At 32.5% G+C, this 14,087-nt stretch overlaps 1 non-coding gene across 1 annotated transcript; it reads right to left on the bottom strand.

The window, feature by feature from the left end:
• Positions 1-12,700: 12,700 nt before the first annotated feature.
• LOC141669903 (small nucleolar RNA R71) lies at positions 12,701-12,807 on the bottom strand. The gene has a single exon (XR_012554150.1). It is a non-coding gene; the product is annotated as a small nucleolar RNA R71 (small nucleolar RNA).
• Between the last annotated feature and the right edge of the window lie 1,280 nt (positions 12,808-14,087).

The raw sequence follows: 14,087 nt of genomic DNA, 5'->3' as shown, positions 1-14,087 counted from the left end.
AAAAATAATAATTTTATATTTTTAGTATATTTTTAAAATAAAAAACAGTCTACTAATTCGTAAAATATAAAAACATTGATAATATCTTATAATCTTAATATAAAATCATATTGAAATTGATTTATAATGCAAATGAATGACAAATTAAAAATATGTATTAAATTATAGTATAAAAAAATTGATCAATAAAAGTACTGATTATTTTAAAATTATTATATTTTTTAAATACTATTTTTATAAAAAATTATTTAATAATATATATATATATATATAAATAGTCTACTAATTCGTAATATATAAAAACATTGATAATATCTTATAATCTTAATATCAAATCATATTAAAATTGATTTATAATGCAAATAAATTACAAATTAAAAATATGTATTAAATTATAATGTAAAAAAACTGATCAATAAAAGTACTGATTATTTTAAAATTATTACAATTTTTAAATACTATTTTATAAAAAAATATTTAATATATATATATATATATAAGAATATGAGGTGAGTGAAACTAATATGAGGTGGTGGCATTTTTTAAATTTTATAATAAAACTACAAAAACTAAATAAAAAGGAGGAACGTAAATAATATAAATTCACATTTTATTTACTCAAAAATTAAATTAATAAAAAAAGAATTTGATAAAAAAGAGAGGATGTGGCTTATCTAATAAAAAATTTAAATAAACTCAAGATGTTATGTAGCACAATGGTAGTGATATGAAGTTTTTGAGTATAAAATTTGGGCTTCGATACTTATTTTTAACAAAAATTGCGTGAGAAATGACATTTTTAAAATTTTCAAACATAAAATGCAAAATTGTAATTTTGCTGCTTTTAAAATGTCTCAATTTGCCCGTAGTCCTTTTTTAATATATCGGAGGAGATACAATTATACGGAAACTAAAAAATAGAGTTACATAAATAATATAAAGCAACATTTTATTTACTCAAAAATTAAAATAATACAAAAAAATTATGTTAGAAAGAGATGATGTCGTTTATCTAATAAGATTTGTAATTAGGACTCAATGTGATATGTAGCATAGTGGCAGTGTCATGTAATTTGACAATAGATGGTAAGGGGTTCGAATCTTGGTGTAAAGACAATTTCTTTTTAATTTTAGCTTAAACTATATAAGAGTGCCATTTATGTAATTTTTGAAAATAAAAGGGTAAACTAGTAATTTCACAGCTATTAAAATGGTTCAATTTGCCCTTGGTTGCCCTTTAATATATAGAACTAGCGTAAAAGCCCGTGCGACGCACAGGCATGTATATATATTGATATATTATCTCGAATAAATTTGCATCTATATAGAAAGAATTTTTGAATACAGTAAATAATTATTTTAACTTTTTACTGGATTTTCTTACCTTTTTTATTTCCATATATACTATTGTAGGGGTATTAGATATCTTAAGTGTTGAGAGCTTAAGTTTTATCGTAGAGTTCGATTTTAACTTACCTCGATAATTTTGAGATTAGATATTTATTTTAAGCTATATGATCCCAATTAATAAAAAAAATTAAAATCATATCATTATAACTAAAATATTTGAAGTTTATTTGCAGGGATGTGCATCGGGTCACTTCGGGGTTGGAAAGTATTATCCCCGCCTTGATCCCCGAACACACTTTGAATCCTAAACAGGAATTTTTTCCATTACCGATTCCCGTCGGAACAGGGATTTCGACGGGGATGCGGGAATGTTAAAAATAATAATTTTGTATTTTTAGTATATTTTTTAAATAAAAAACAGTATACTAATTCGTAATATATAAAAACATTGATAATACCTTATAATCTTAATATCAAATCATATTGAAATTGATTTATAATGCAAATGAATGACAAATTAAAAATATGTATTATATTATAATATAAAAAAATTGATCAATAAAAGTACTGATTATTTCAAAATTATTATATTTTTTAAATACTATTTTTATAAAAAATTATTTAATAATATATATATATAAATGAATATGAGGTGAGTGAAACTAATATGAGGTGGTGGCCTTTTTTAAATTTTATAATAAAACTATAAAAACTAAATAAAAGGAGGCACATAAATAATATAAATTAACAGTTTATTTACTCAAAAATTAAAGTATTAAAAAAGAATTTGATAAAAAGGAGAGGATGTGGCTTGTCTAATAAAAAAATTAAATAAACTCAAGAAGTTATGTAGTACAATGGTAGTGATATGAAGTTTTTAGTAGAAAGTTTGGGATTCGATACCTATTTTTAACAAAAATTGCGTGAGAAATGACATTTTTAAAATTTTCAAACATAAAAGGCAAAATAGTAATTTTACTATCATTAAAATGACTCAATTTACCCGTAGTCCTCTTTTACTATATCGAAGGAGATACAATTATACGGAAACTAAAAAAACGGAGTTACATAAATAATATAAAGCAATATTTTATTTACTCAAAAGTTAAAATAATAGAAAAAATTATGTTAGAGAGAGATGATGTCGTTTATCTAATTAGATTTGTAATTATGACTGAATATGGTATGTAGCATACTGGCAGTGACATGTACTTTGTCAATTGATTGTAAGGGGTTCGAATCTTGGCGTATAATTATTTTGTGTAATTTTTGAAAATAAAAGGGTAAACTTGCAATTTATATGAAGTTTTTAGTAGAAAGTTTGAGATTCGATACTTATTTTTAACAAAAATTGTATGAGAAATGACATTTTTAAAATTTTCAAACATAAAAGGCAAAATTGTAATTGTACTTCCATTAAAATGACTCAATTTACCCGTAGTCCTTTTTTAATATATCGAATGATATACAGTTATACGGAAACTAAAAAAATGGAGTTATATAAATAATATAAAGCAACATTTTATTTATTCAAAAGTTAAAATAATAGAAAAAATTATGTTAGAAAGAGATGATGTGATTAATCTAATAAGATTTATAATTAGTACTCAATGTGGTATGTAGCACATAGGAAGTGCCATGTACTTTTACAATAGATGATAAGGGGTTCAAATCTTGGTGTATACACAATTTTTTCATATTTTTAGCTTAAATTATATAAGGGTGCCATTTATATAATTTTTGAAAATAAAAGGGTAAACTCGTAACTTCACAGCCATTAAAATGGCTCAATTTACCCTTGGTTGCCCTTTAATATATAGAAGGAGAGGAGATATCCGTATTCAAAATATCAAATGTTATTATAGTACTTGTTTGCAGGGTTGCACACAATAACCAATATAGACCATTAAGTTAAAACAGAATGGGTTTATCGTCCAAGTTCCGGAATAAAAAAAATCGATCATTGCTCTGATCGGGTTTAAATCTAAAAAAATCTAGTTCAGATCTGAATGAACATGAAGTCATTTCTATAGTTATTTTAACTTTATTTTATATTTTAAAAAATCATATATTAAAGTTAAATATTAAAAATATCATATTTTTATGATCCAAATTAATAGGTAATAAATTAATGTAGTAGGACAGATCGATAAAACACTCTAAATTACTAAATTTCGTACTTCGTGCATTGATATTCAATCATTTAAAATTAATATTTACTTTTAGAAATAGTGATATTTGTACTTACTTTTATAATTTTATTGTTGTCCAAAGTTATAGAACTTTTTTATGGAAACAAGTTTAAAAGAAAAATCAAAATTAAATTATATAATTAAAATTTTATATAAAATTTAATTAAATCGGTGCATACTGATCCGATCCAGGTTCAATCTGGATTTTCGGGTCCGATTCCAAGATCGTAAATAATAGGCCTGGTCCTCTGTACATATTTTATACTATTCATTAATACATATTTAATGCTTATATTTATAATGTCTAACTAATTACTATATAATAATTTTTTTTGACAAGAGTAACAATAATGTCAATTAATTATATTACAATACAATAGCCAAAGCAACGAGTTTCCTTCATTCAAGAAATTTGTCATCTAACTGGCGGACATATATAGATTACCGTGGACATTTAGACAATAGAGTTTTCAAATCAGAAAAGAAAACCCCCGAGAATATGCATGTCTTTGCACAAAACCAGTTCCATACATGAAATATTAAATAATAATTACTATCAAGAACGACCATAATAATCAAATATAAATTATTTAGTACATAAATATGACCTGCCTAGGGTGAAAGTTATAAATAAGGATTAAAATTAATAATAAAAAATATTTCAGAAAAAGCAGATCCCGTTGGTTAGATACTTGAATAAATACACACTATAAAGATGAATAATTTTTGAATATTTTTGAAAAATCGCACAAAATACTTTTGAAAAAAAATATAAAGTAGGAATATTAATAATTTAATCAAAGTAATTTTTGGATAATGTGACAAAAAAAAGTCACCATTGTGACACAAGATCGTCATTAAAAACCCAAAACAATCATCTTATAAGATGGTCAATATGGTCAATATGCCATCAAATATGACATAACCTCGCATAAGCACAAAAGTCATCTTACATAACATAAATTTCATAGCACACATAGATATACACACACATATATTTTAAAAACTTTTTTTTGTAATTTAAAAATGCGAATTCAAAACCTACATTTAAATATTCGCTCCATATTTGAGAATATAACTGAAAATTGAATTTTCTATTAAAAAATAATAAATGATGCCATTTAAATATTAACTTCAAGAAATTGAATTAACATGATTCCATATGAAAACCCATTCAGATTAATATATTAATCTAAAAAATATGGTATAAAGACAAATATTAAAAAAGATAACAAATTAAGAAAATAGTGACTAAATGAACATGCATAAGTGTTGTGCAAGACATGACTGTACATAATAAGACTAAGTCACCTTGACTACCTTAAGAATAAGTCGTATGATAATTTTATTGTATTCTGTATTTGTATTTCTTGAGTCTGCAAAAATGCTAAGTAGATTAGACCGGAGGTTTTTTATGAACAACCATTAAGGAATGAATAAACTCTGGAAGAAGATCAATCCTGATCATGCCTCGGAGAGAAGTGTAGAAGTTTAGAGTTGAATAATGTTGTTCTAGGAAAAATGTTCTAAGTTATATCAATAAGTCACAGATCAAGGAATATAGAGATGTATGTCGAGAAGTCAAAAATGACTTGTAGAAAATTCCCAAGAGATATCGACAAGTCAAAAAGTCTGTATAAAAAACTGGAGATATCGACAAGTCAAAAATCCAAATAGAGAACTGGAGATATCGACAAATTAAAAAGTCCATATAGAAAACTGATGATATCGACAAGTCAAAAAGTCCATATAGAGAACTGGAGATATCGATAAGTCAAAGTCTACTTATCGAGAAACTAAAATCTACTTGTAGAGAACTAGAGATATCGATAAGTCATTCTACTTGTAGAGAACTAGAGACCTCGACAAGTCATAACACTTATCAAGAAATAGAGATATCGATAAGTTATTTTACTTATTGATATGTGACATCTCTACACAACAAAAAGAGATCTCGACAAACAATTTCAGAATTCAGAATACAAAAAACTTGAAGATCCAAGATTATCAGTCAGTAAATAATTATATCACTGAATTGGAAAGCCTACAAATGCAGGTTGAAGAATGCAAGATCAAGGGTCCAGATAAACTGGACAAAGGAGGATCACAGGCCTAATAGATTCTAAACAGATATGTTGCACTAGAAATAGAAACAGACATATGAGCTTTAGAAAATGTGTTAATCTATTTTAGTGCAAGTTCCGTAAAATGTGCATTTTGATTTGTAAAACATGTCACGGGTCCTTAGTTTAGTTGTAACAAATAAATCTAGAAAATCTTGTATTCTCTCAAGAGAAGTAGCCGAGTTCTTATTTTCAAGAACACAGATTTGTAGCACAAATAAATTTGATTTAATACAAATCAAATGAGTTTTTCATAAATTACTAGTGTATTTACATTTAGTCTTTTATCACTGCAAATTCATCTAGCTGTTAAGTTCCTAAAACCACAAACACCCATAATTAATTAAAGAAAAAAGAAAACACATTCACCCCCCTGTGTTGCACTTCATACCTAACAAGTGGTATCAGAGCAAAATTGAAAGTAAACAGATTATATCTTGGAAGTATGGGTGCACAGAAACTTGGTAGTATCAAGATCCCTGTCTTTGACAAAGTGAACTACATCTTATGGAAGAAGAAGATGATGATGTTCATTAAGATGGCGAATCCACTACATATTCAAGCATGGAACCATGTTATTCCCAAATAATCTAACAATAGAATTGCAGAAGGGGGTTGAATATAATTCTGGTTTCTTTTTAAAATTAAGAAACTTCTTTACCAACATATATTAGTGTTTGAATATGCAAGTTTGCGGAATGAAATATGAATGTATTCAAAACACAAAGTAAATAAACACAGAGATTTAAAAACTTTCTGGTGGATTGAACTTTTCTACCAGAGATATATATTGATTGAGAACTCTGTGATGCAAGAATGCACACAGCAGCTTACAAGTAAAATTACAAAGAAAGAACAGAGAAATTCTTAACAGATTTTTCCTTCTACTAATTCTCATTTCTTTCAATTGATCAATCGATAATTATTTACTTGCTACACTTGGTTTATATATCACCAAGTTACATATGAAAAAGACAAACATATAAAACAAAACGTCTAAGTCTTCATCACATGTTTCTTCATTTCTCTATCCAGCATCTTTGTATTTCTTCAAGTAAGCATGGAAATGAAAATGCTTATTTGTTCTCATAAACCAAGTTATAGGCTGCCACATTCCTTTTGTATACAATCAACCCATGTGACTATCAAGTCACTATCAACTCCTATTTGAATCTGATGTTCCTTGAGACTTCATTATCGGTTGAGTCTGTTATGGATCATCCGTTGAAGGTGCCTTGTGTCATCCGTTGAGAGCTTTGCATATTATCCGTTAATGTTATTTCAATAGCAGTTGATACCATTTCATTTATGCAGAATTACAAAGCATCCATTATTTACAATTAGCCAATATCATTCTAGTAGTCAACATGACTTAGAATATCTTACAACTTCTAATACTCTAAGACATTGTAGTATACAGGAATGTGCTAAAACACTTATTTAAACATAAGCTACTCTTTCAACGGATGACAGAGTCAGATTATCCGTTAAAAGCTACAAACACACTTAGTTATATCTACTAAGGTGTTTTGGTGAAATATCATCAAGCCTACAGCATATTCCTAACAATCTCCCCCAATTTATGTCTACTAGAATTGTAGGCATAAATTTAGGAGGACTTGATGATAACAAAATACCTTATACAAAATGATCATTCACTAGTAGATAAAAATGATAAGTGCTGCAAAATTTATTAAAAATTGATAAAAAAGAGTTCACAGAAATCTCACAAGCCTTTTTCAAGGTGCTCCTTTAGTCTGAGCAAATTAGTTCTTTTTCCTTGAGTGTCTAGTCTTCTTTCCCAGCTTCTCATTGTTCTCTTCTATCTGGTGTTGGAGTTGTCTGTTGAACTCAGATTCATCTTCATTAGATAGATCCAGCATCTCCTGCATTTCCTTGAGAGTCTCATTGCTTGATATTTTTAGCTGATCTTCTAGTCTAAAAAATCTTCTGGTATTTATTTGATCCTTGAACTCCATCAACCAGTATGGCATCAAATGTACTCTACTTCCAGTGTAAGGAATAGTTAATACTCTTGGTAGTGCACTTGGGTCTCTCTAGCTTCTTTGTATTTGTTGAATTTTGTTAAGTATCTCTCTTTTGGCCACTGTGGTGAATCCAGAGTTTTTCTTAATTGCAGAGAATATCTTAATCAAAACAAAATAGACTTCATTTAGAATCCTATGAAGAGGCCAAATGATTTTCTTTCCACCCCTATACCTGAACACTAATCTTTCTGGAAGTCTGTTGTGGGCATCTATTGCTCTCACTTCATCTAGCTCATCCATCAAGTAGTGATTAATGTTTGGAAATTCCTTATATCACAGATTAATAGTTGATCTCCTTTGTTGACTGTTGATTTGGGTTTGGATAAGGTTTTGGATGGGATTGGGATGTTCAGCTCATGAATAGGTAGGCTTTCCCTGTCTATAGGTTCATCCTTGGGAATGATTAGCTCACCATGAAAGTTCACACCAGGATGAACCTTGACATTAGCTTGCTCTATTGTGGGCATAGTTGATTGATTTGAGGTGGTAGAATGAGTTGACTTTGGTTCTTCCTTTTCTTCTTGGCTCTCTGCTTGCTATATCCTTTTCTTGATTTTTGCTTTGGTTCCTCAAGCTTCTCAGTTTCAGTTATCGTGGCAGGCTTCTCAGTTTCTGACTTGGTAGCAGGCTTTTCAGCTTGTTTCTTTGCTTCTAAGGCAGCCTGCCTTTTCTTAGACTTGAGCCTCAATTTCTCTTCTCTCTTGGCTTCTCCAAATTGGGGATGTCCGGCCATCACACAAATTAGTTTTCCATGTCTGTAGATCTTTGCTACTCTTTTCTTCAAAACTGAATCTCTTGGCTCTTTGTGATTTACAATTGAGTGACCTAGCAGCTTCTTTTCATCAGGTTTGGGAGTTGCATAGACTAGATCCATTGGATTTTTACTTGAGTTTTTTTATGAGTGTTTCTTAGGCTTCAAAATCACAATGGCCTGTTGATGTCTTTTAGATGAGGTTTGACCTCTTTCCATGTTTCCCAGCTCCATTTCATCTATTGGAATTGATCTCAATTGAGTGATGTGCTTCACATATTTGTCTTTACTTGCAATTGGACCAAATTCCTTCTTGATTCTTTCATCAAGCTTCCTCATTTGTTCTTTCAGCTTGAGTTCAGCTGCTGCTATGTTGACTAAGTCAATGCTGTCCAACATTGGTGGCTTAGAGAAGGTAATGGCTGGAACTATTACCTTAATAACTTGGACATGCACATTCTCCTCACCCTTACTAACTTGGACATTTACATTCTCCTCCCCTTTTTTATTATCATCTAGTATAGCAGGAGTTGGAGTTTGAGCGGCCACCAATTTTTAAAGAATTAGTGTTTGATGTACTTGATTGAGAAGCACCTTGGTAACTGAATTCTTCATTGCTGTCAGCCTAGAATCCAATGTTGCAATTTTGTTACTCAATTCAAAGTCCTTCCTGATTTTCTGGTGAATGTCTTTCATTGTTGACTCAGGAAGTTTATACTCCATTCTTTCATTGATGTTCTTTTTGACTTGCTCAATGGTGCTCTTGATCTCATCCACAGCTTGACTTTATTGGAGAGATTGAATTTTGTGCAGTTGTAGAGATTCAAGATGGGCTTGTAGAAGACATTTGGTATTGGCATCAGTGGTGGCTTGGATGGTTTATTGATTCTGATGGACAAGCTTGAATAGTGTGGATTTGAAATGATGATAATTGCAATCCTTGGTGAACATGCAGGATGGAGTGCTTGTGGTTGAGTTGGGTCCTGCATCTCCCCCTATGTTCATGCCAGTTTCATCAGCATCCTCTTCATTAAAGTCATCCTCAAAAGAGCCACCAGAATCTAACTCAAAATCATCACCAACTGTAGGTGAAAGAGAGTTGATTCCGTCCTTTGCCCTCTGCATGGAGGCAATAGTATGTACCAAATTTAGAGTCTTCTCAGCATTCTCATTGCGGAATATGACATGTTGGAACATGATGAGTAAATGCCTCAACATCAAAAGAGAGAGAATCTAGAACAACTTGATATTCTTGCTGAAATAGTTTCTCCTTTTCTGCATCATTGACATCCTTTAACTCACTAGAAATGGGATCTTCCCATTCTTATAAAGGAAAGAGTTTTCATTGACACATATGATGAAGATGACAATGAAGAATATGAAAATTATGCTCTCGTGGCTTTGGAGGAAGGAGAGTCATTTGTATCAAAATTTGAGGTACATATCCTAACCACCATTGATTTGAATGCTTTACAATATAAGGAAACTGTTGAAATGATGAGTGTAGATATGTTTCACATTCACACAAGCATGGTGACTACTACTGAGGAAGTGAGTAGACTGTCAAAAGTGAATAAAAAATTTGAAACTGAGAAACAAGATCTAGAGCTGCAGCTTGTTAGCCTAGAAGCCATTAGACAAGAAAATGAATATCTAAAAAATAAGCTAAAATGTGCAAAGGAAGTAGAAGTTGTGTTGAGAGATAAAATTGAGAAAACTGATCTTAAGCTTAAGTCATTTAAGAATGCATCTCAATTGGCTGTGTTGTGCGAGACATGCATCTATAATAACAAGACTAAGTCATATTGACAGTTGTGATGCCCTCCAAATTCGGGTCATAAATTTGGGGTTCACAACACACACACACACAATATAAATCTGTATATGAAATAATATATATGCAATGACCTTACACTACACATCCACGGATCGCAATAGGTTAAAGTATAAAACAAGCCACAACCTTAACTTATATTACATCATACCAAATCCCAACTAGTTTAACTTACAACGTATAATAAAACATTCTCACAAACTTTCAAAACTCATAAATATAACATAGTTCTCCTGCTAGCTCGTTCCATTACTCAACCTGGAATCCTAGCTCGAACTTTGGTCTGGGGATCCTCGCTTCCAACAGTTTCCTTCTTAACTGGAAAAGAACATAAAAAGGATCGCAAGTGAGCTAACTAGCTCAACAAATCATATAAACAATGACCGAGGTTAAGCAATAATCATATAAACAATGCTTTATTATAAGCTTAATTTTGGTGTTTTGGACTCAAGTTATTGGTATTTTGATGTGTTTTTGTGTTATTGCATTTCAGGTATTAGTTATATGAAGAAAAGAGTTTTTAAAGGAAACATGATGAAAAGTGATCAGAATTGGAAGCCAAGGCCATTTTCAAGTTGTAGATAATCTCGTTAGCTTCGCGTGGGCAGTTGAATCGCCTAATTCTGACGAGTAGAACTCAAGTTATGGCCAAAACAAGATTCATCAGAAATTTTCCCAGTCAGTAGCTGAGCGCCCGCTCAGCAGAGCTGAGCGGTCGCCCAGGATCTGAGCGCCCGCTCAGGAGAGCTGAGCGGCCGCTCAGGGTGCGACTGATCGCTGATTTCGCTGAAAAAGCATTTTTTGAGTGGAATTTGACGATTTTAAGGGTCCAGGTCCACTAGGGGCGTATATATACTTAAAAAAAGGGTTTTCATCATCCGGGAAGATTGGGATACCAAGGAGAAGACCTAGAAGCACAGAACAACTCCGAAAAAAGAAGATTCTATTTTCAACTTGTGATTCTTTGAATTAGTTGTAACTTTGGATGCTCGTTTTCGTTCTTGTTGAACCTAGATCTCGGTTATTCGTACTTTAATTATTATTCAATTTATTAAGACCTTATTTTATACCATGCTTTCATTGGAACCCATGGTGACGATGAGTTCAATTATGGGCTAATCGTTATCATGGGGTTCTAGCGGATTTACTTATGGATTTCAATAATTAATTTGTTTTGATATCTTGGTGTGTGGTGATTGATTGATATCCTGATATTGGTTGTGCTTATTCATTTTATGTGCGTAGCTAACATATAAGATAGCGTGTTAATCTCTATTGAAGCGACAGTGAATATAGAGGTTTAGAACTTGCCATGCTAGCATAGGTTCATGTATTGTATGCATGATTCGTAGGTAACTCTAACTGTTTTACTTGCCCTATGTAATCAAGATAGATAACTTATGCTTCAACCGTTATGTTGTCAAATTCTATAGACATATAGGGTCTCAATATAATTGGTGCCTATTCAGCTTCTATCTCTTTTGCGGATGTCTGGTAGAATGGTACTCGTGCAACGAAAGTTGGCGTTTATCAGTTTCGTGTTATCTGATTAGTGTCATCACCATCACATGCTAAGGTTAAGAATGAAAAGGCTATTGAATGAAGTATTTAATGAAGTTAGAATCCCATGTTTGTCATATATAGTAATTCAACCTCAATTCTCTTAGTTAATGTTATTTAGTATAATCTCTTAGTTTAATAAAAACCCAATTTGTTATTTGCCTTAGCATTGAGCGATAACCATACATTGTTGCATAGGTGCATAAATTGAACTTAACCTAAACCAGTCTCTGTGGAAACGAATCTGATTTATATCTTATACTACTTGCGAACGCGTATACTTGCATGAATATTAGCGCGTGTTTTCGCCCTAACAAGTTTTTGGCGCCGCTGCCGGGGACTCGGTGTTAATTTTTAGTTTATGTGCTTGTTATCAGTGGTCGTTAAAGTTCACTGACTCAGATTCTTTTACTTTCACGGTTTATTTGTTTGTGTTTCAGGTACTCATTACAATGGGAGATTCAGCAGCACGAACGAAAGCCTTGATGGATTTTTCTCAACCCAAGATCAATGACATTCAATCTAGCATTGTCCGGCCAGCTATCACAGCTAATACCTTTGAGATCAAGCCTGGCATAATTCAATGGGTGCAGAATTCAGTCCAGTTTGGGGGTTCTCCAACGGAAGATTCCAATACGCATATTAGGGATTTCATTGAGATCTGCGACACCTTCAAGTTCAACGGTGTTTCTGAAGATGCTGTGAAGCTGAGACTGTTCCCATTCTCTCTGAGGGAAAAGGCTAAGAGCTGGTTACACTCTCTACCAGCTGGTTCAATTACTACTTGGGAAGATCTTGCTCAGAAGTTTCTTACTAAATTCTTCCCTATGGCGAAGACAGCTGCACTCAGGAATGCTATTACTCAATTTGCGCAGCAAACGGGAGAATCGCTATATGAAGCTTGGGAGCGCTACAAGGAGATGCTTAGGAAGTGTCCTCATCATGGAATTCCTGAATGGATGATCATCACTTATTTTTATAATGGGTTGGGAGCACAGTCCAGACCCATGCTCGATGCAGCATCAGGCGGAGCATTACTATGAGGAAGCTTATGATCTAATTGAACTGATGGCTGCTAATGAATATCAGTATCCAGCCCAGAGATTGCCACAGGGCAAGGTAGCATGAGTTCTTGAAGTGGATACAACTACAACTATCACTGCTCAAGTAAGGGCATTATCTATGAAGATCGATTCTCTGGCTAACTATGGTGTTAAGCAGATAATTAGTATTTGTGAGCTATGTGCCGGTCCGCATGTGACGGAGCAATGCGCTATATCTAGTGGCTCAGCTCAGTTTGTGAGCAACTTTCAGAGATCGCAGCAACCAGTTCTAGACACTTATCATCCTGACAACTGGAATCATCCTAACTTCAGCTGGAGCAACAATCAGAATGCGATGTAACAACCGTTCCAGCAGTTTGGAAATAAGCTATTCAACCCTCCTGGTTTTCAGCAACAAATTGCACCAAAACAACAAATCCAAATTCAACAACAAAATCATGATGCAGGTCTATCTTCGAATGAAAAATCTGAATTGGAGGAGTTGCGGCTTATGTGCAAAAACCAGGCTCTTATATGCCAAAGCCAGGCTATTTCTATCAAGACTCTGGAGAACCAAATAGGGCAAATTGCTAATGCCTTATTGAATCGGCCACCAGGAATGCTTCCTAGTGATACAGAAGCCAATCCAGGCAAGAGGGAAGTTGAAGAACAGGTGAACGCCATCACCTTAAGGTCTGGAAAGGTCACAAGCCCCCAAATTCAGCAAGACGAAGAGCCTGAAAAATCTCAATTTTCAAAAAATGCAGTTGTGGCTGAAGAAGGTGTGCAGAAGGAATCAGAGGTGGAACCAAGGAAGACTACTGTGGAACACACTCCTCCTGAGGATAATACAAGGGAGAAATAGATCTATCCTCCACCTCCTTTTCCTAAGAGGCTGCAGAAGAAAAAGCCGGATAAGCAGTTTGAGAAGTTTTTGGAGGTGTTCAAGAAACTTTATATCAACATACCTTTCGCTGAAGCTCTTGAATAGATGCCTAGCTATGTGAGGTTTATGAAAGGTATTCTCTCTCGGAAAGTGAAGCTCGATGACTTAGAGACCGTTGCTCTAACGGAGGAATGTAGTGCTGTACTGCAACAAAAGTTGCCTCCGAAGCTTAAAGATCCTGGAAGCTTCACTATTCCTTGCACCATTGGAAACTTATCATTTGACAAGTGTTTATGTGAT

Source organism: Apium graveolens, chromosome 6, assembly GCF_009905375.1.
Source record: "Apium graveolens cultivar Ventura chromosome 6, ASM990537v1, whole genome shotgun sequence".
Taxonomy (NCBI): domain Eukaryota; kingdom Viridiplantae; phylum Streptophyta; class Magnoliopsida; order Apiales; family Apiaceae; genus Apium; species Apium graveolens.
Note: the sequence above shows the minus strand (reverse complement) of the source record. Positions and strands in the feature narration are given on the sequence as shown.